Source organism: Mus caroli, unplaced genomic scaffold (assembly GCF_978045245.1).
Source record: "Mus caroli unplaced genomic scaffold, Mus_caroli_1 scaffold_11, whole genome shotgun sequence".
NCBI lineage: Eukaryota > Metazoa > Chordata > Mammalia > Rodentia > Muridae > Mus > Mus caroli.
The window spans coordinates 76,214,086-76,234,664 of NW_028227266.1; the positions used below are offsets into that span (position 1 = coordinate 76,214,086).

The 20,579-nt window shown below is 46.2% G+C and overlaps 1 protein-coding gene across 4 annotated transcripts in view; it reads right to left on the reverse strand.

Annotated features, from left to right (window-relative positions):
* The window catches only part of Lrrc1 (leucine rich repeat containing 1), a 114,352-nt gene that overhangs the window by 46,874 nt on the left and 46,899 nt on the right, over positions 1-20,579 (reverse strand). The window lies entirely within an intron of this gene.

The window sequence follows — 20,579 nt, forward strand, 5'->3', positions numbered from 1 at the left end:
TCATCTGAGTTTGAACTGCTTTTGACAAGTGGGTTTTAGCTGTCTTGGAAGGAACACACCAAATCTGCAGTTTACCAGAAAGACACTTTCCGTGGCCTGTGTGAGGACACTCACATCAGTGCAGAGCTCTGACACACAGCAGGCAGGCCACCATTCCGGCACTTTTTGCTGGAGGCTGCTCGCACAGACAGAGCCTTTACAACAGATACAGCACTTTAGACATGATTTCAAAGGACATCCCATGCCCTTCGGGGAATCTACGTTTAATCAACAGGATGAGATTCTAGTCCATCCCACACCAAAGCAATGCATAAGCTTAGCTTATATGTTCCTATAAGAAATAAAGAAGTCACCAAATCCCAAAATTATCAAGGTGAAACATCTCCTGATGTTCACTGCACCAGCCCACCACTATGTTAGTGATGTCAAGGAAGTCAGGCGATGTGACCTTTTCCTTCTAAGCATGGCTTTCAGTCCTGGCTTCAGAACTAGGAGCCCTGGCTTTTGTGGAAGACTGTGAACAGCCCGCTTTGTCTATCATGACACATTACACTTGGGTGGATAAATTAATTGCTCACTGGCACTTATTCTGTGAAACAAATACTGAGATGGAGCAGACCTGCTTAGAAACAGAGAAGCATCCAATAAATGGTCCAAGACCCCTCCACTGACATCTGGAAAAGCAGAGCTTTGGTGAAATCCCTCTGCAAGAAAGACACAAAGGTCCCATTGAACACTACAGAGCCACATTTGAGGCACTCAAGACGCACTGCAGGAACTACAGATGACAGAGGAGTGTACACAGAGAAACACAAAATACTGTCAGGTTGTCATCTTATGCAGAAATGGGGGTGGGTGAGGAGAGTGGGGATCAGAGGAAGCAAGAGTGAGTGAGCCTCCTGTTTTAAGGATGCAGCACAAATACCTGGAGGGCCACTGGGTGGAAAAGAAAGGAACTAGGGAATAGGCGAGGTCAAGAGCAGAAAGCATCACTTAAGAGCGTGGCCCACACAGCAACGAAAGAGGGAAGAAAGGTGTAGCTGTAAGCTAATTTCTAGGTATAAACTGTTGCTTTAATAGGGATGTAAGGAGAATCTAAACCACAAAGGCCGAGGAGTCAGAGGAGGAGGAAGAGGAATGTAAAACAAGAGCCAGACTCCAGGCTCCAAAACAGCACTCACTAGCTGACTAAAGGAGAAAAATGGGGAGAACAAGGTAAGGGTTGCTCATCGTGATGCTGAATGAATGAATGAATGAATTACACAGGACTGATGTTTAATTTGAAATGATATCCAGGGCTGGCAGGCTACAATCTGTCTTTTTAAATTACGGCAAACATTTTTTTTTCTTACCAAAATAAGAGATGAAAATCCTATGTTGAATGCCAATAAAACAGTAGCAGCAGCAGCAGCAACAACAACAACCACCACCAGCTACATACACTGCTCATCTGTTTAGCGTGCATCCCGCAGACACATAACCTGAATGTTAATTCTGGGCATTACTTTGAGTCCGTCTGTGTTTTACCTAAAGCTGGTTAGTAAGGGGTAGAACCTTCCACATATGGAGTCCCACTGGCACTAGTGGTTCCTAATGTCACACTTCCCATTAGAGACGGCAGCTCACACACTGTTGCCATTGTCGTTATCAAGGGCAGATGCAGGAATGGCTTTGGTGAAGGCTAGCTCACCTGCTCCAGACCTCTGCACAGCTTATGGAGCTGAGCTCTGGGCTCCCATCTATACAAAACCGGTCCTACATGCAGTACTGTTCGGCATGAGTTCTACATGCAGCACTGTTCAGTTCCCAAGTCACTGTACTGAGCGCTGTTTCAGCTGGAGGCAGGGAGCTCCCGGCTGCTGCTCCATTCTGATTTTCTCCTATGGTCTGCTTTCCACCTCTGCTTCCTATTGTTCCTTGGTACACATCAAAAAGTCAGAGAAAGGAAAGGAATAGGTGAGGTGACCTATCTGAACTGTCTCTTATGCTCTGCCATGGCAGGCTCCCACTGTGGTCACTTTCCCACCAAGCCCCTCACGCATACAGAATCCCTCAGAATCATCTCCCATCCTGGTGTGCAGCCAACCGTCGCCAAGGCAGTATCTGTCAGTGCCTGGGGGACAGGACGCTTCAGTGGGAATTCTAATCTAAGCTTGTTTCTCCAGTCTTTCTGGTGACAGATATATAAGCGCATCTTCGTAGTCTATAGAAATAGAATCGTGTTTAAGAAAAATCACAAGTACACTGAATCTCCATGTCTGGGAACCTGGAGTAGACCAAGCCTTCATTATATAAGCCTGGCAACTGGAAGGAGAAAAAAAAAGTTTTGTTTGAGAAACGTACCAAGGGTCAGAAGGAAGTTACACTTCAGTGTGTTTAGTTTTGTTTTTTTTTTTTACTTTAATTGAAAAAATCTAAGGAGCAGAGCGAAACCCTTTCTCAGAAGGCAACAGGAATGCAGTCATATAGCAAGGGCAGAGGGCATGGCCACAGAAACATCAGAACCTACCTATGTGAGAGAGACAGAAGAGGAACATGTGAGCAGATGGCCTGGGGGAGCAGAATGGTACATGAGAAGGCTATCAGTGGAGAGCTGCTGCTGAGATGAGAACCCCCAAGCCACAGGGGAGCAGAACGGTAAGATCCCAGGAACTGAAGGAAATGAGCTGCCACAACAAGAACCACTTCTGGGCAGAAAGTGAGCAATGTGTCTACTTGGCAATGTTAAGTGGAAGCGGGGAGGAAGGCAAGGCTGTGATGGCCCAGAATTATTATGCAAAAACCATGAATTAAGCCTCAGCCAGACTCAGCATTCAAACTCCACCAGGACCACAACAACCAGCAGTAAAGAGAACAAGCATGTTCAGGAGATGCTGGCAGGCTGTGGTGACATACTGAACACTGTGACTTTGGGGACAGCCAGTACATCGTATTGATTCATTTAGAATTATTTACTACTAGAATAAAACAAGGTCCTTGTGTGCCAAACAGGCTTGCTGATTAAGACGGTTTGAATGTTGTGCTGCAGGCTGTCTGACTCAATCCTGTTTAAAAATATCTGGGATTGTCAAACAAGACTAAATATGAATGCGCTCTCCCAGTCTCCCTTGTGCTGTCACAGCTGTTCTTCTGGTAATGAAAGGGAAAAGCTAAAAGCAGAATTTCTTCAAATGTTTCCATTTATCATGGTATCCCAAGCATTACAGACACCCAGGAGGCAGCCAGCCTGTACACAGAGCCCAGTCCTCGGCATCTATTTCAGGGTTCACAAAGGTCGACAGGCTTGGGTCTCATATGGTACAGGGAAGAAGGACAAGGACCCTTCAAAAATGTTATTTTGTGTAAGTCTTGTAACAAGTCATGTTACTTGCCCTGAAGAAAGAAAAAAATAAAAAGGTCATGCTGGGTGTGGTGGCACACCCCTATAATCTCTGCACAAGAGAGGCTGGGACAGGAAACTTGGGAGCCCAAGGTCAGCTCCGGCTACACAGCAAACTCAAGGCCAGCCTAGGATACAGGGCACACTGTCTCAGAAAAGGTTCCAACTAAGGATCCTGGCAGCAAACATCAAAACAATCATTCCAGCTCAGCTTTTCCTTCCCCACAGAGTTGGCTCAATGGTGTCTGCAGGTACAAGGTCTTGCTTCAGAAAGACAATATTGAGTACTAGGTTTCACAGGGAATAACGGGAAGGAGAGAAATGTAACCATCTGCCGTTCCCTTACTTCTCTCCTAAAACCAGTCATGTTTAAACATATATTCACATATGACTTTGATTAAAAGTTACTTATAGCCGGGCGTGGTGGCGCACGCCTTTAATCCCAGCACTTGGGAGGCAGAGGCAGGCGGATTTCTGAGTTCGAGGCCAGCCTGGTCTACAAAGTGAGTTCCAGGACAGCCAGGACTATACAGAGAAACCCTGTCTCGAAAAACCAAAAAAAAAAAAAGTTACTTATACTTCAAGAAAATAGCAACTATCAAAAGTGAAATAGTTTTATTCATCAGAATCTTCCCTTTTCATTTAAAATTACAGCTCTCTGGACTTATTCTGAGTTAATACGGCTAAAATACAGTCACTGGTACTTATATATCAAATTCTCTAGAAAATTCTAATGGCGGTATATTTTGATCCAGAAAGTCTAACTCCACACCCCTACCCCAACTTCTCCCTTATCTTAGACCACAAAGCAAAAATTCTCCCTCTGACTCACCCCAGCAGCAGCCCACTCCCCACACCCCTACATTGGCCCACTCCCACACCCCTGCAGCTGCCCACTCCTCACACCCCTACATTGGCCCACTCCCACACCCCTGCAGCTGCCCACTCCTCACACCCCTGCAAGTGGCCTACTCCCCACACCCCTGCAGCTGCCCACTCCCCACACCCCTGCAGCGGCCCACTGCCCCACAACCCTGCATTGGTCCACTGCCCCACACCCCTGCAGCTGCCCACTCCTCACACCCCTGCAAGTGGCCCACTCCTCACACCCATGCAGCTGCCCACTCCCCACACCCCTGCAATGGCCCACTCCTCTGACCAGTCTCATGCTGCCAGTTTCCCTGTTCTCTTTTAAAAGCACCCCTTGCCCTTCCAATTAGGTCACACCCTACCGAGCCGTGTTTGCCTGCCACACCACTACACACATTGCCTGTCAGCTGAGAGACTCACAGGCTAAATGAGTCACTCTTTGGATAACACACACAGAGTAGGTAAGAGTGCAGGGCCAAGAGTGAACACAGTTCTAGAGAAATACAGGGAGAAGCCATTTGGCCTAGATGAAGCAGACAGGACACCGTTCTCAACCAGTTTTATTACTGGGTTTTTCCAAAGCACACCCCTACTATAGTAATATAACCACTGAGTATTCTAGCACTTGAGGGATTTTCAGTCTTCTGGCACAAAGGGACTATCAGGTGAGGTAAGGACAGCTTGAGCTACGGAGTAAAACCCTGCAGGAGAGGGAGGGAGGAAGAAGATTGGGGAGGGGGTTGTCTTACGGAAACCTCAGCAAATACCCGGGCATTTACTTTTGCTGGTTCTCAGCCCTAACATACCCATCTCTGGGACCACTGTCACCCAAGCCCACAAAGTCAAAAGGGCAGCCCAGGGTGGGCCTAGGGCACTGCCTTGAACCAAGCAAGCAAACAAAACAAAACCCCGCCTCACTTGAACCTGAGATGTAGATAGACTCAAACCACTACGGATTGAGGAGTTGGCCATTAACGTGGGACCTCACAGTTACTCCCATGCACACTTTACCTCCACAACCAAGTGATTTCCTCCTACAGGGACAGATTCAACTCCCAAAGTCTGTGCTGCAGGTTAACCCAGTTAACCCAGTCTGGTTAAACTGCCTGGGATGGAAGGAAGATCAACACTGGGCAAGAAAGCTGTTTGCATAGCTGGTCAGGGGCAAGCAGGGGATCGGTGGATGGAGACTGGGAAGAAGGTGGATCTCATTTAACCTCTTCTTCCTCAGAGGCTTCCGATCCCTCGGAGCTGGGGTCGCAGGTGCTTGTGAGCTGCCCAACACGGGTGCTGGGAATGGAACTCCATGCGAGCTGTTCATTCCTAACAATGGGGCCATATTTCCAGACCCTAAAACTAATTCTTGTAAGACGTTCTCTACCTCCAATACACACTGACATTTTTTTCTAAAGTAATCCTTAAAAGATACAGAAAAAAAATGGAGTACAAGAAAAGCACTCAAAAGAAATTTTAAAAAACATGTTTACATTACTCAAAGGAATACTGTAAAAAGCTTTCAAATTACAAGTTGTCAACTGACAGATGGAGAGAGACTCATAAGGGTGTTTAAGTTCCTTAAAAGACACAACAGAACTCAGGCACTGAAACTGGCACTGTCTCTTCAAAGCATCCATCACACAGCACTCGCTGGCCCCTGCCTCCCCCCTCTCCTGATGTTGGCACTGGATGAATGTTATGAAATACATGTTGTAAAACTAGTGTTTTCTCTGTAATTTAAAAAAAGAAAAAAGGAAAAACTTCAGGACTAAGGTTCATAACAAACCATGCAGCCCATTCCAGCTAAGTTACATCCTGACGATGCTACGCCCTTACAACAATCCTCACAGGTACCACAATCCAGATTGCTGGGGGGGGAGGCGGAAGGGGAGATCCTTGCTTTAACTGCATGGTAACTGGATCACTGTAACAGTCCTTTGATTTTTTGAACTGGGCAAAAATAATGTTCTGAACAAACTGACTCTCTCTTATCTGAAATGCCTGAAAGCGAAAGCATTTTGGATTTTGGAATTTTCTGGATTTCAGACGCGTACAGACATTGCCAGGTGTCTTAACGGTTTCTGTTACTGTAATGAAACCAAAATGACCATCAGCAACCCGGGGAAAGAAGACTTTATTTTAGCTTAAGGTTCATCTTAGTTCCCATTATGAAGGAAAGTCACCTGGAGATAGGCACTAAAGCAAAGGCCACAGAGGAGTGCTGCTTGCTGGCTTGCTCAGCCTGCTTTCTTATAGCACTCAGGACAGCTGTGCCAAGTTAACATGAACTGATCCAGCCCATCAGCTGGAAATCCCTATACCCAAAATTCACCTGGGTACTCAATGTTTCAGAGTGTAGAATGTTTCAAATTTCAGATTTTCAAAATAGGGACGTGAAATCTATCCATATGTAAAACTATTGCAGATTTAGATGAACACCAGAAAGGTCAGACTGTAGCATCCTTTTGACCTAAATACTACTTTAGCATCTGGACCCAATCAAGAACTGCCCAGGTTCTGGTGACTAGCTCCAATTTAAATTTCAAGTTTTTGGATTTTAAATACAAACTTTGGTTATCTGGCTTCAGAAATCTTGACTTGGCTGGGATGGAAATATGGGATTTTAGCAAGGATTCTATGTAGGTGGCCTCAGAGCACATCTGCTCCAAGTGAAGGAAGACAGACCACAATCCAGAGTTAACATTGCTAGAAAGAATCCTAGCTGCCATCACCACCCTTGAAACTAGCGCTTTCTCTGGCTGACGACAGTGAGGGACTTCTGAGTCACCGCCCTTGGGGGTGTTTTTCTTGTCTACGCTTTCAAACCTACAAGCATGATTCTACCAAGGCGGCTTGCACATTCCTGAGAACACACAGCATCGTGTCTGCTCCTGGTCATCAGGGCTCTCTCTGCCTATGCTAGGTGTGACCATAGCCAGTGCCTGACGTGCAGAGCAGCAATGAGTGTCTTGGCTCTGGAACTTAATGTAGAAGTCTCGGTGCCCTTTATAACAACTGAGAGTGTACTACAGACCTCAGCTTATACTTGCACAAATGTGCAATCATCCCGTTTCCACATGTTCTCTGCCACTCACCTACCAGTTCCTGAGCAGCTTAAATCTTCTATAGTTTATACAGTGCAGGCTGCATATAAAGTCTAGAGACGCCCCCTCCCACTTCCCTAGCATCTTCTATATAATAAGCAGGCCTATAATAAAGAGAGACAAACATGATGCTCTCTGCCGTGATTATGTCTCGAAACACAACTGGATAGAAGTGGTGGCCCAAATGGCAAAGCTCAGTCTGCTCGCCTGTCCATTTGTCCAGTCAGACTGGGGGCTGACATACATGCTGGACCATGTGGCAACAGTTAAGGAGGAGTGATATTTTCCCACTAAGATCTCGGCAGCTGAGACAGTCATAAACGAGTGAAATAAAGCCAGGCATGGTGCACGCATGCACCTGTAGCCCCAGCTATCTGGAGGATTTGGAGAGGAGAGCCTCCCAAATCCAAGAGTCAGGCCCAGCTTAGGCAGTACCAAAAGATTTCTATCTGGGAAAGATAGTAAATAAAATTAACCACATATAGTGGGATACTCAACAGACAACCTTAGTCACAATGGAGGAAGTTTCCTCCATTGGCATTTTATAATGACCACACTGCTTTTCTAATTCTGAAGGGAAAGAAAAATCCTATACAAAATAAGCCTGCAAGCACTGCATGGTGAATGCAGTTAAAAGGCTCAGGAGGGAACATCTGCCTGGAACCCTCAAGCCATAACGCCGACTAAGAGGCCTAACGTGATCATAGCCTGGTCCCATCCACAGCCAATGTTTACACTCCAGAAAGACAACACCGACTGGCTGGTTACACACTCCTTTCCTACTGGGTCTACCTCAGTGCAGCAACGGCCACGCCTGCACAACATAACCCTCACATCACACAACACCCAGGCACATGCAGGATGCAAGCGGGGTGCTGTGAAACTCCTCCATCAATTGTATCATCAGCAGCTGTCCAAGACACACCCGCCATTGTCGGCAACCCCACCCCTCAGTACCGCTGACCCTCAGCAAACAGTAATCACTGCTGTTTCCTCTGGGAAACAGAGACTCCTACTCCATCTCAAGTTTTCCTCTGACCTCTCAAACTGCGCAAAAAGAGTATTACAGCACTACATGGTGTAACCGCTCCCTTTGGCTCACAGGGGACCTCTGGCAAACACGGTGGGAAGTTCACCGCACACTTTCTGCCCATTCCCTCTCACTTTATACTCAGTCCTGCCTGGGGTGCCCACCCGCCCAGGTCAGCTTCCTCAGCTCCCTTTTTTGTTCTTGTTGTTTGTTTGTTTGTTTGTTTGTTTTATTTCTTCCTTCCTAGTTTGGCTTTCTGGGCTCCTTTTCAGCAGCCCTTTAATGACAGAGCAACCCAGGGTTCTGTCCTTCCACAGACTATGCATAATGAATTCATCTATGATAACAGACAACAGCCTAATCTGCAACACGTCAGCTTCATTTCTATACTGCATCTCTGTGGACCACTGTTCTGTTCCTCATCTGACCTTTCCGACAGTGGCAGTCAGCACTGCTGGCCAACCCTCCGCTGAGGTCTTCCAGAGCCCGCCCCAAGTTCTTTCCCTTTACAAGGATGTTCTCTTTGTGCTCTTCTGCCCCTCCAGCACCCGCAGCCCCTCCCCAGAGTGGTTTCAGATCTCAATAAAGATGGAGGATTCTCAGCCCTTCACCTCTTCCCAAAAAATTTCCTTTAAATCTCAGACCCTTATATTTAGCTACCATGGAACCACTCCACTGACAAAGTCGCCTCACCCTCACATGCCCAGAAATCACTGTCTCCCGTCTCTCAGGGCAATGAGTCATCTCAGGCATAAACTCTCTCATCTGTGCCCACAGTAGCACCCCAATCTTGCAGGCTTACAGCTAGCTGCCCTCAGGTCTGGTCCATTTAGTCTGGTTTCCCTCACAGATGCCTGGCCTCCTGCATCCAGCCTGTCCTTAAATAACTCCAAGCGTCCTGCTAGGTCCAGGGAGCTAAGCACACCAGACCTCTGCTGCACCCTGCCCCAGCTACCAAGAGCTTTCAGGAAGACGTTCCTGGCTTTCAGCCTTTCAGACCTTCCTCTCTAGCGTAGTCTTTCATTGGCTCCAATAACGTATTTCATTTTCCCCAAATTTCCATAGTATCCCATGCCTTCTGATCCAAATCTAATCACAGTTTCATGAGCACAGATGAGAACACGAACTTGTCTCCATCAACTACCTATTCCCCAGAGCTTCACTGTCTTCAATCCCAGGAAGCTGTCCTCAGCCTTCCCTGCTTGACTAACTCGGGAGTCACTGTTCGTCTCCACCCCACTGCTCTTGGCTTGGTGACTGGAAGGCCTGGTCCTTAAGGCTTGGCAACACCAGTACATGAAAGTTGAAAGCAAAGTCAAATACTTCAAGGCATCGACTATTAGTGTGCACGGCCCTTCCAACGGGCACTCTGCCAAATACATGGTGGGTAAACAGAGAACTAGTTGCTTCAAAGCACTTTAGGAAGTCACGCATTTATCCCTGGTCTGTTCCTGCCCACATGTCCCCATTCGCCGCCGTTGTGACTTCGTGGTCACAACGTGAGTGTGGCTCCCCAACAGGTTCCAGCAAGGGTGGGATCCGCAACCAGCGGACTTTAATGCTGAAGGCTCATCTCTCCCCACTCAGCCTGGTTGGCGCTTGCATTAGACTCTTCTGGAACTTCTCTTACGTGTGAGCCACACCACTTCAGCCTTAGCTTTGACATCTAGAGCTTCCCCGCTGGTGTTAAATTACAGGTCTATTCATAGTTTCTCCAGAAAGGTAAAAAAAAAAAAAAAAAAAAAAGTTGAGTCACACTGGTTAATCTGAGTAAGTATCCACGTTGGCACCAGGAACGCTCACAACCAATATTAAGTAAATAAAAGCAGTATATGTGTATCTACTGATGAATGATACCAATTTTTGTAAAACAATTAATAAAAAGGGAAATACAAAAATATCAATGACAATTATTTCTGGCTACAAAATATAAGTTTCATACTGAGGAAGCAGAATTGTAATTTTAGAACTAGAATATCTAGGCCAGTTCTATGCCTAAATCACACAACTGGAGTCGGCTTTTAGCCCAAGCGTGGCTTTAGCATCTCTAGAGGGAAGACTAGAGCCGATGCCAGGGAGATGTTCTGAGGACTGAGTGAGAAAATGCGTATGAAGGACTTCCACCCCAGACTGGTACACAATCAACACACTGGTAAACCTCTCAACAAAGATCTACACTGCTGTCATCTTGCTTACAGAACTAGTTCCTTGTGTCTACTGCCAGTCTCCTTAATCCTCTAAAAAGCTCAAATTAAAACAGTGGTGACCCTCAAAGTTCAGAGCGCTGGCCTGCTCAGGGAGGGGTAACAACCAAGGAAGCCTGTGGCCTGTTACTCTGCGTTACAGAGAAAACTTCAGCAAGGAAAAGTCACTGTGCTTGGGGCAGAGCGTGGCACAGATGCCACCGATGAGCTGTGGCAATGAGCTCGGGGCCCAGGAAAAGTTTATAGCAACCAAGCGACACTGAGAGCCCATGCCATCCTGCCCTCTCACCACCCAGCATCTACGTCAGGAATCCCAATTTCCCCAGCCGTGCTCAGTGAAAAGAGCCACACCCTTGGAAAAGAGCGCGGGGTGAGCTAGTCAACAGCCACCAGAGCTCACAAAGTCAGAGGGGAAAGCCACACCTGCTTCTGGGGGACACTCGCTGCTCTCTAATGGCTTTGTTTTTTCCTTTAAAAGGGACAAAGCATGTACATCCTGAGCTCCCTTCTTGGACCTCCACCCCTAGAAATATACCCATCTCTTGTCACAAGAGCACCACGCTACCTCAGGACTATTGTGTTGTGCCTTTCTTCGCTGGATGATAGCCTGCTACTGGCCTCAAGATGGTCACAAACAGCATGGTGTCATCTAATGTTGGTGTCCCTAGGTGGATCCTAATAGCCAAAGTGACTGAAGTAAGTAGAGCCTTTGGGAAGTGAACAAGTTATAAAGAGAGTTTATTCCTTATAAAAGATGCTCCAGCCAGTTCCCCTGTCCATTCTGCTACCAAGGGATGTAGAATGAAGGTGGCATCCTCAAAGCCGACAGTAGCATACCCTCACCATATACCATATCTGCTCTGCTCCTGAACGTCCCAGCCTCTGAATTATAAACACAAAACTTCCTGTTGTGTGGAAACTACTCAGTCTAAGGCAATTTGTTAGAGAAGCATGAACAGACTAAGAAACTAGCTTCTGGAAAACTGTTTCTGTCTTCAATTCAGAGGTTGACAACCTCGCATCTCTAAAAACATGGACTAAACTGTTAGCCTTGACTTTATTACCTTCAATCACAGGACAATGAAGAGTGCTGCTCTTTCGTGGTGCCGTGGTTCAGTTCCACCACTAATGAGGAGTAATTTGGGGCACGTGGTAATATCTTCAAACCTCAGTTTCCTTACCCATCCTGAGACAATGGTACCCCCAAATCACAGAACTGAGGTGAAGGTAAGATATAAAGGGCAAGCCTGTGACAGTGTGTGGCGTTTGTCGTGTCTGCATCTCAGCTGGGTCCTCACCCAACTCCTGAATTCTGACCCTCAGCGCTAACTCATTTTCATGTCCGAATGGCAAGCAGGCAGGACTAACTGCAGCGCCTACTGCTGCGGTCCTCCATACAAGGTGCTGCTCTAAGCACTGTGTGCAGCCTTTTTGCTAATCCGATACCTAAAGTCTTCACTTTACAGACAAGCAAACTAGAACTTGAAAAGGCCAAAGCAATCTGTTAAGTATCAATCGCTGGCTCCAAATCCTTTCATGACCTTGTGTCGCTTAAAGCAAGTGCTTCAAGGACTCCACAAAGTAAAACACCAACTTTTAAGTTCTATTTTAAAGTTAAGTCTCAGGTTTCAAGTTAGAAATCACACTTATTAGCGTAATAATGCTGTCTACTAACTACCATTGGCCACCAATGATCTTGACCTGACTCTGGCTGTATGACCGACCTTTCTACGGATGTGGGAAGAGCACTACTCTGTTCTGTTCTGTTCTGTTCTGTTCTGTTCTGTTCTGTTCTGGGGTACATGGGTATTTCCTACAAATGCGGAGCTCACTGCTGGCAGGCAGGAACATGACCACAGGACCATGTGGATGTGACTGCTTGCATGCGTGTTTGCTAGGTGTGATGTGACTGCTTGCATGGGTGTTTGCTAGGTGTGATGTGACTGTTTGCATGCGTGTTTGCTAGGTGTGATGTGACTGCTTGCATGCGTGTTTGCTAGGTGTGATGTGACTGTTTGCATGGGTGTTTGCTAGGTGTGATGTGACTGCTTGCATGGGTGTTTGCTAGGTGTGATGTGACTGCTTGCATGGGCGTTTGCTAGGTGTGATGTGACTGTTTGCATGCGTGTTTGCTAGGTGTGATGTGACTGTTTGCATGCGTGTTTGCTAGGTGTGATGTGACTGTTTGCATGCGTGTTTGCTAGGTGTGATGTGACTATTTGCATGGGTGTTTGCTAGGTGTGATGTGACTGTGTGCATGGGTGTTTGCTAGGTGTGAGTAAGTTTATGTGTTAACTTGACCACAGCTCAGTGTGCCAAACTAACCTCTCTCTCTGGGTGTGTGTGAGAGGATGCTTCCAGGTGAGATAAACATTTAAACAGACACAGTTGATGAAGCCAACCACACTCCCCAACTTCAGAATCGGGCAGGAATTCCAACAGTGCACTTCCTGGAACTCCCGCTTCCCCAGGGAAGAGGAGAACATGGACCTCGCAGTGTTCCAGACTCTATGAGGCGGTCCCCGCACACTGCCCTCCCCCTCCTCTGCTTGGTGGTCTCTCTCTGGCACAAAAATGATACTACTTCAGCATGCTAACAACCAGGTTTGCAGATGACCTTGTGCCGTACCAGGAGCCAGAATTCCCTCCTTTTCTTCTAGCCGTCTGCCATTTCCCTGTTCGTTTCAGCCAAGCAGCCCAGACATGTCTCCCCTGAGGACCTGGGAGAGCTCGGATGACAACAGGATACCACAAGGAGAAGCCCAGATCTGTGAAGCCGTGTGGTGCAGAAGCCCTCAGCATCTACCCCTCACATTATCCTTCACATGCTACACTGGACATTCAGCACTAATAAAACTGCCCCGTTTTGCTGAAAACCCCAGATATTTTTAAAAGTAATCGTCTGTAGCAACTTGTGAGAATTTACCCCTTTAACTTGGCAAAGTTGCCTCTAACACATCAGTCAGTTATCTGTGCAATTTTAGAGCTTATTTAATACGATTCCCATGACCTCGTGAACATTGTCAGCGGGAAGCTAAGTAGGTAAGCACTGATATATTTTCACTTTAATGATATCACTGGTTCTAAAATTCTACAATAATACTGCAAATATATTTATAAGAAACAAGTGACAGACAAGCTGAGAAAGCCACTTGTTCACTGTACAGTTCAAGACTGCCTGGGCCACAGGAGACCTTGCTCAGATCAAACCAAGAAAGAAAACAGGTAATTCTGCAACTAAGCTGTAAGAATTATTGAAGCAAATATTTATTTACAATAAGAAGAAAAATGGACTTCAAAAAATAAGTAAATTAAAATAAATAAATAAATATTAAAGCCTTCCAGATTTCAACATCAAACCACAACAGCTTTTCCTATTCTGTGTACTGTCATATTGGCATCTTACTGGCCCCGGCTACTGAAAGATTGGATGCTATGTGGTCTTGGCATTTAATACATACCGTAACACAGTCATTTATGTGTAGTTCTATCTACAGTACCTGTGGGTTTCCTCTTTCAGTGGAGGTGAACTTAACATACTTATACTTTAAGTATTAAATACAAAAAAAAAGGGGGATAAGGAGATGAATCAGTCACAAAAGTCATCGCCATGCAAACATGAAATTGTGAATTCAAATCACCAACATTTATGCTTTAAAAAAAAAGGAAAGGAAATTGGGTGCAGAAAGACACCCTTTATAATCCTAGTATGGGGAGGCCAGAGCCAAAAACATCTCTGGAGCCCACTATCTATTGGTACAGCCTAATTAGTGAGCATCAGGGTCATCAAGAACCCCTGCCTCAGGAAACAAGATGGAGAGTAGCTGACGGAGCTATCCACCATCAACCTCGCACACACATGCACACACACACACACACACACACACATGCACGCACACCCTCCCCCACAAACACTTATAAACGAAACAAAATCAAGAGCTGTAGTTAACTAAAAGCATTATTAGTGCCCCAGAGTCTTAGGCTGCGTTGCTTTTCAGAGGGGACCCGTGGTTGCTTTCATCACAGCTTTAAGCAGCTGTGTTAACTACACTTAAGAAAGCTTACTCAGGACTCACAAACCAGTAACTGAAAATCAAACCATTACTACACATAACCAAGTCAATGCTTCTCATTCCCAGACTTTCTCTCTAAGATCCTCTGCCCCTTTCCCAGAGTTGCCTTTTCTAGCTTCACATGCTATGCAACAGTGAAGCACGTGGCTTACACTCTCCATGAAGAAGTATCATCTAGGGCTCAGCTGCCCTGAGGCTCAGCAGCACTAACCTCAAGCCAGCGTGGCAAAGTGGACGACCTCAAAATCCAAGTGAAGCAAGCGGTATGAGCACTCATCCCAGTCACTATCAGGGCTGTAAGCAATACTGCCACAATCTATGGAAAGGGTCTGCATGGGAAAGAAGCCACCACCCTGTGGTGGCTATGATTTTATTCCAGGTGAAAGCTTTGTGATTAGTTTTGCTTCATGCAACAGCCTGCTGGATGTAAACCCACCAGGATTGTGGGGGTAAGCAGCTTTGCATGAAAAGACTGAGGGATGGAGCTGGGGGGAGGGGAGGGGAGGGGTAGAGAAAAGAAGATAAAGATGAAAAATGGGGAAATCCTTTAAAAAACCTGTAAATAAAGAACTTGTCCGGGCTGGAGAGATGGCTCAGCAGTTAAGAGCATTGACTGCTCTTCCAGAGGTTCTGAGTTCAATCCCCAGCAACCACATGGTGGCTCACAACCATCCATCATGAGATCTGATGCCTTCTCCTGGTATCTCTGAAGACAGCTATAGTGTACTCATCATATATATATAAAATAAATAAATAAAATCTTAAAAAAAGAACTTGTCCATATACATATATATATACATATATATATACACATATATATGCATTTATATACACATATTCAGAGATATTGTTTCCAGTTATTATGGACTTGCTAATTAAAAGAAGAAAAACAGACAATGCTACATAAATATACTATCATTCAGTACAATTTTGCTGATAATGAGACAGGAGCCACATTAGGAAGAAACAACTTTTCAAAGAGTCCGTGTTCTGGTATAACATGGGGAAGTTAGGTACCGGAGGAAGATCCTTCTAGACAGGGACAAAAAAGAATGAGAAACAGAAAACAAAAGTCAAGCAAAAAGCATGAAATGTGCTCATCAAAAGAGATTTGTGGCTTAGCCTCTAAGCCATCTCTCCAGCCCTGGGATATAACTTTTTGCCTCACAGAAGCCCAAATTGCTTTCTACATTCACTTTGAAATTAACCACTTTACACGTGCTGTTGTGGTTTGGACAAGAACGGCCTGATAGGTTGATCTATATTGGCATGTTTGGTTCTCAGTAGGTAGACTGTCTAGGAAGGACTAGGAGGTGTGGCCTCGCTGGAGGAAGTGTGCCACTGAGGGTGGGCTTTGACGCTTCTAATGCCCATGGCAGGCCCAGTCTCTGCCTGCTCCCTGTGAATCAGGACGCAAGCTCTCAGCTACTGTTACAGCACCATGACTGCCTGCCTCCCTCCCATGAAGGTCATGGACTAACTCTCTGAAACTAAGAAGCCCCCGTTAAATGCTTTCTTTTATAAGTTGCCTTGGCCATAGTATCTCTTCACAGCAACAGAACACTGACAAAGTACTTTGCTTTTTGCAAGTAGAAAGCAACCCTATTTTTTTTTCTGTATTGACTCACAAGAAGGTACAAACTAAGGCAGAAAAGGCACGTGAAAAGAAGGAGAAAGTCTTGTCACTCAAAGCACAGGCTCCGGGCTGAGTGCGCCAAGCGAGTCTAGCTGTGTGCTTCCTTTTGCCGATGTCTCTCATGGTCCCTGGTGATCATGACAAGGAAACTCTCCTGGTCCAGCTGTGCAATGTGCTCAGCATGGTGTTAATCTTGGGCCTGAGTCAGGCAGCCAGAGAGACCAGCGCAATGGCTTCATTACAGCCTATCTGACGTGTGGGTAACAGCAGACTTGTACAGCTCTTCTGGTGTGGATAGATGTAGTTAATTACAAAGAAACCAAATGAGAGCAGTGTGTAACTGAGGAGGAGGACAGACAGACACTCTAGATTTGTGCTACCAGAGAGATCTTTTCTCGAGACAGACTCTGAAGCAGGCACAAGATCACTTCAGCAGGTCTCCAGCCTGGTTATAAATCACACCAAAGAAGCCAAAAGCTGCAGGCCATAGGCACTGCCCAGCACTCCCTGCTTGGACAGAAGGAACTACCCTAAGCATTAAACTGAGGTCCAAGCTCCAGAAGACATGGGCAGACTGGTTCTGCTCACCGTGCAGGGCAGTCATGGTGTTGCTACTTATGCTGAAAAGACCCTACAGCTAAGTTCTTGTTAACTCAGGTTTGCTAACTAGCTAGTCACGAGCTGGGATTTTCCTTATGAGAGAGTAACCCTGAGCCTTCTCTGGCTCAGGATGCAAAACTATCCAGCATCCCTTCCACCTGGCCATCCTCACTGCACCTTCAACTCTAACACTTCCTGTGCTCTTCGTTATTCTTTTAAATTGCCCTTTTAATCTCAATAGTTACTTCCCAAAAGAGCATAGTGTTCTAAATTACAAAAACAAAGCCACTCTCACCACCAGAAATGAATAATAGAATATTCAGAAATGAATAAATAGAATATAGTATTATAAGGCCTTATACATAGCAACTCATGGAATAAAACTGGAAAATGGATAGTATTCTCACCATGAATCAATAGTAAATGTTACAGGTTTTCGCTTCACCAATAACGATCTTTAGCAGTGCCAGCGGTCGGGCCTCATACTATGGGGAAAACTAAATTAAGAGGAGAATGACACGGCATGGCTGAAGTCAAATTAGTGTCAACTACAAATGTCAATCTACTAACACCGGGGCTGAAGTCTGCCCCAGATCCTTGGAGATCAGATAATATGATGGTTCAATTCTATGACCAGAGGCCGTTTCCCTAGGACAGCTGAGAACAGGTGGACACAGGAAACAGACCTAAAGTTCCAGCAGCAAGCTACAGGCACTGAACTACAGAAAATGCCTTACACGTGGCCTGTCTGTATTAAGTCTATACCGTTTTATATAAGCTTTTAACACCGTACCCAGATGTCAACTCCATATGCTACATCCCAGGCATCCTTTAGTCTATAGTCAAGGAAAACACAAAGTGTCTTTTTCTGGTGGCATATTCATATTCTGGTCCCTTCCCATTTGGCATGAAACTTGGTGCTCACTTGTTCCAGACAAGAAGTAGGACCTCATTCCATCCCTTCACAGGCCAGCAGAGCCAAGAGCCAATCCAAAGCAGTTCTGGCAGTCATCACAGAGCCAGGACTCTGGCCCAAGGTCCTCAGCCAGTAATTCTGGGAGTAGCCACTACTTCATATCCCCACCAAAAAAGGGGGGCTGGGGGGAGCTTCACAGCCTAGCACTGCCGTAAGCCACGCCCTCACCTCATAATCCTTTGAAAAAAAATCTAAGTTACAGACTTTCTTAGAGAGAAACACAAACCTTCTCTTTTATCTTTCATTTAAGCAAGGAAAGAGAATCCGAGTGAACGTGAGCTTAAATCAGCTGTAGCATATTGTCCTGGACCAGGAATATCTTGATGATTACCCATCTTACAAGCAGAGGTGCAGGGTTGTCTGAGGCAGAGAGAAGTTAGGCTCACAATCATGTAAGATTTCTGATCGAAGTCTGTACCAAGTCTGAGTGCTGACTTCTAAAATATTGCTACTGTCTGTTTGGTAGACTGGGAGGTTTAGAAGCCGCTGAGAGGGTCAGCAGCCCCTGGGAACCAAGGCACAAGTCTCAAGGCCACTTCAGATCCACCACTTCAGAATCTTCAATTTTAACAAAACTGTCAGCTTGATACTGCACGGTCAAGTTCAACACGCAGTAAATCCAATGGCTGTGTGGTCTGGCACCAACACCTTGCCTTCTTCCGTCATGGTCAAAGCCCTGCTTTTTAGAAACACAGGAACTGTCATTCCATTGAAAGCCCTATCAAGAAGCAGCCAGCCCTGGTGGGCAGGGGACTGAAGACAATCAGCTTCTGTCTGCAGCAGGCAGCTCCAATTAGTGCAGCAGAAAAGCAGAGACTAGACAGGCCTCCGACAACGGCCCCAGACCCTCAGTGTCCCAAAGAGTACAGAGTAGGTTCTCACACCGCCTCTAACGGGCTGCGGGCTTCGTGGGCTTTATTTATCTGCTCCGTTGCCTTGGAAATTTATATTGACGCCGTTTTATCTGCCAGAAAAATAACTGTACGTAAAAGGAAACGGGAGAGGAAACACACTGAGGTGAGGCCTGCCAGCCGGGCAGCAGCCTGAGACCCTGTGCTGTTAGTTATACAGCAGTGACCTTGTTCTGCTCTGACAATCTGGCAAGGCTTTCCCTGAACTCACCCATGCTCCACGCTACATTCTTCCTACATGTAGGGCGGTTCCTGCCCCTATCCCATGAACCTGCATCCCCTACCCCAAACTACCACATTCCCTAGCCAGCCAGATAATGAAGGCAAGGCTCTTCTAGGACAGGTTAGGGCCCTCAGCATTTCTCAAACAGCCTCGGGGGAACTTGAAAAAAAAAATGCTGGGTCCTTCATAAGGCCCCACCGCTCGAAGAAGGCATGGCTTGATTTGGAAATCTCAGAGGTTCAGAGTGAGTACCCCGGGGGGCAGGAAATGCTATGCCCTGTCACAGACTTCAGGCATGCTTAGCTTCGTTTGTCAATTTGCTGGAGGTTAAAAATGAGCGCATGGAAGAGGCATGTAGCTCTCCCTCCTAGCTACTGTTCTCAGAGAACTGTGGGGCCAGGAAGCAACCAGCCACTATCGACCTCCCAGGGCTTCCCATCACAGAGAACACAGAACTGTCCTTGCTTTTCCTTCTTCATGTATTTCCTGGCCCCCACTAATTCCTCCTTTGTAATTCCAATTTCAAAGATGCGTTTCATTTCTACTTTGTGATTTCAGTTTCTTTCCAGTTGGTTGCTGCTTCTTTGTAAACAGGCAGCTTTGTAATTTTTTTTTTTAAGTAACTCAGGTTACTGCTAAGCTGAGAAGTCATTTCTATCATACAGACACTTCCTAGATGCACTTCCAGCCAGGCCAGGTCCCCCTCTCAACTCCAGTGTGGAAAAAGTCTGCTCAGGATCAGAAACCCTCAGGGAGGGAAGAGTCACTTCATGTGACTTGCTCTCATCTCCCAGGACAGCCATCTTATAGCTTATTGCTGATGGTTGGTACAAAACAGTAAGCTTGAAGAGTGCCCTTAACAAGGAGTCACTGGTAAATGGGTACCACATCAGGGACAGAAGCAGAAAAAGTACACAGACATGGGCCATAAAAGCTGCCGGTCGGGGGTTGGGGGGGGGGGGGGAAAGACACCACAAGGTGGTTCCAAGAGAGCAGGCTAGTGGAGAGGAAAGGACACAGCAGCTAGAACAGAGGCAGTGGGGGTGGGGGTGGGGGTATGAACCCCAAGTGGTATCAACTGTAGCTACTGGAACGTCCACTCTGCTCCAGCCTAAGTGTAAAACCCACTTTACTGGAGCTATCTTTCCTTCTGGGATGCATAAGCCAGTTTAAAGCACGACTTTTTCTCCCCAGTACTTTCAAAACAAGAAATGGTTCTCAGGGAAGATAAAGGACCCAAGTCAATGAAATAGCACAGTCAAAAGGCAACTCCGAACTTACAGAATGGAATGTGAGAGAGCCATGGAAGAGGGGCTTTAAAAAGGGAGGGACCCTTCTTCACTACTGTAACAATGATCCACTTCCAAATATGGTTCTTGGGCCTACAGTGTCTGAAAGACAGAAACTGAACTACAACTCACAGGTTGTTTTTGTTTTGTTTTGTTTTGTTTTGTTCTGTTCAGTAAAAGGAGCCAGTGCTAGTCACAGTCACCCATAACCCTGGTACTCAGTAGGCTGATAGCTCAGACGGCCACAAGTTCAAGGCCATCTGGGCTTCACAATGAGTAGCAGGCCT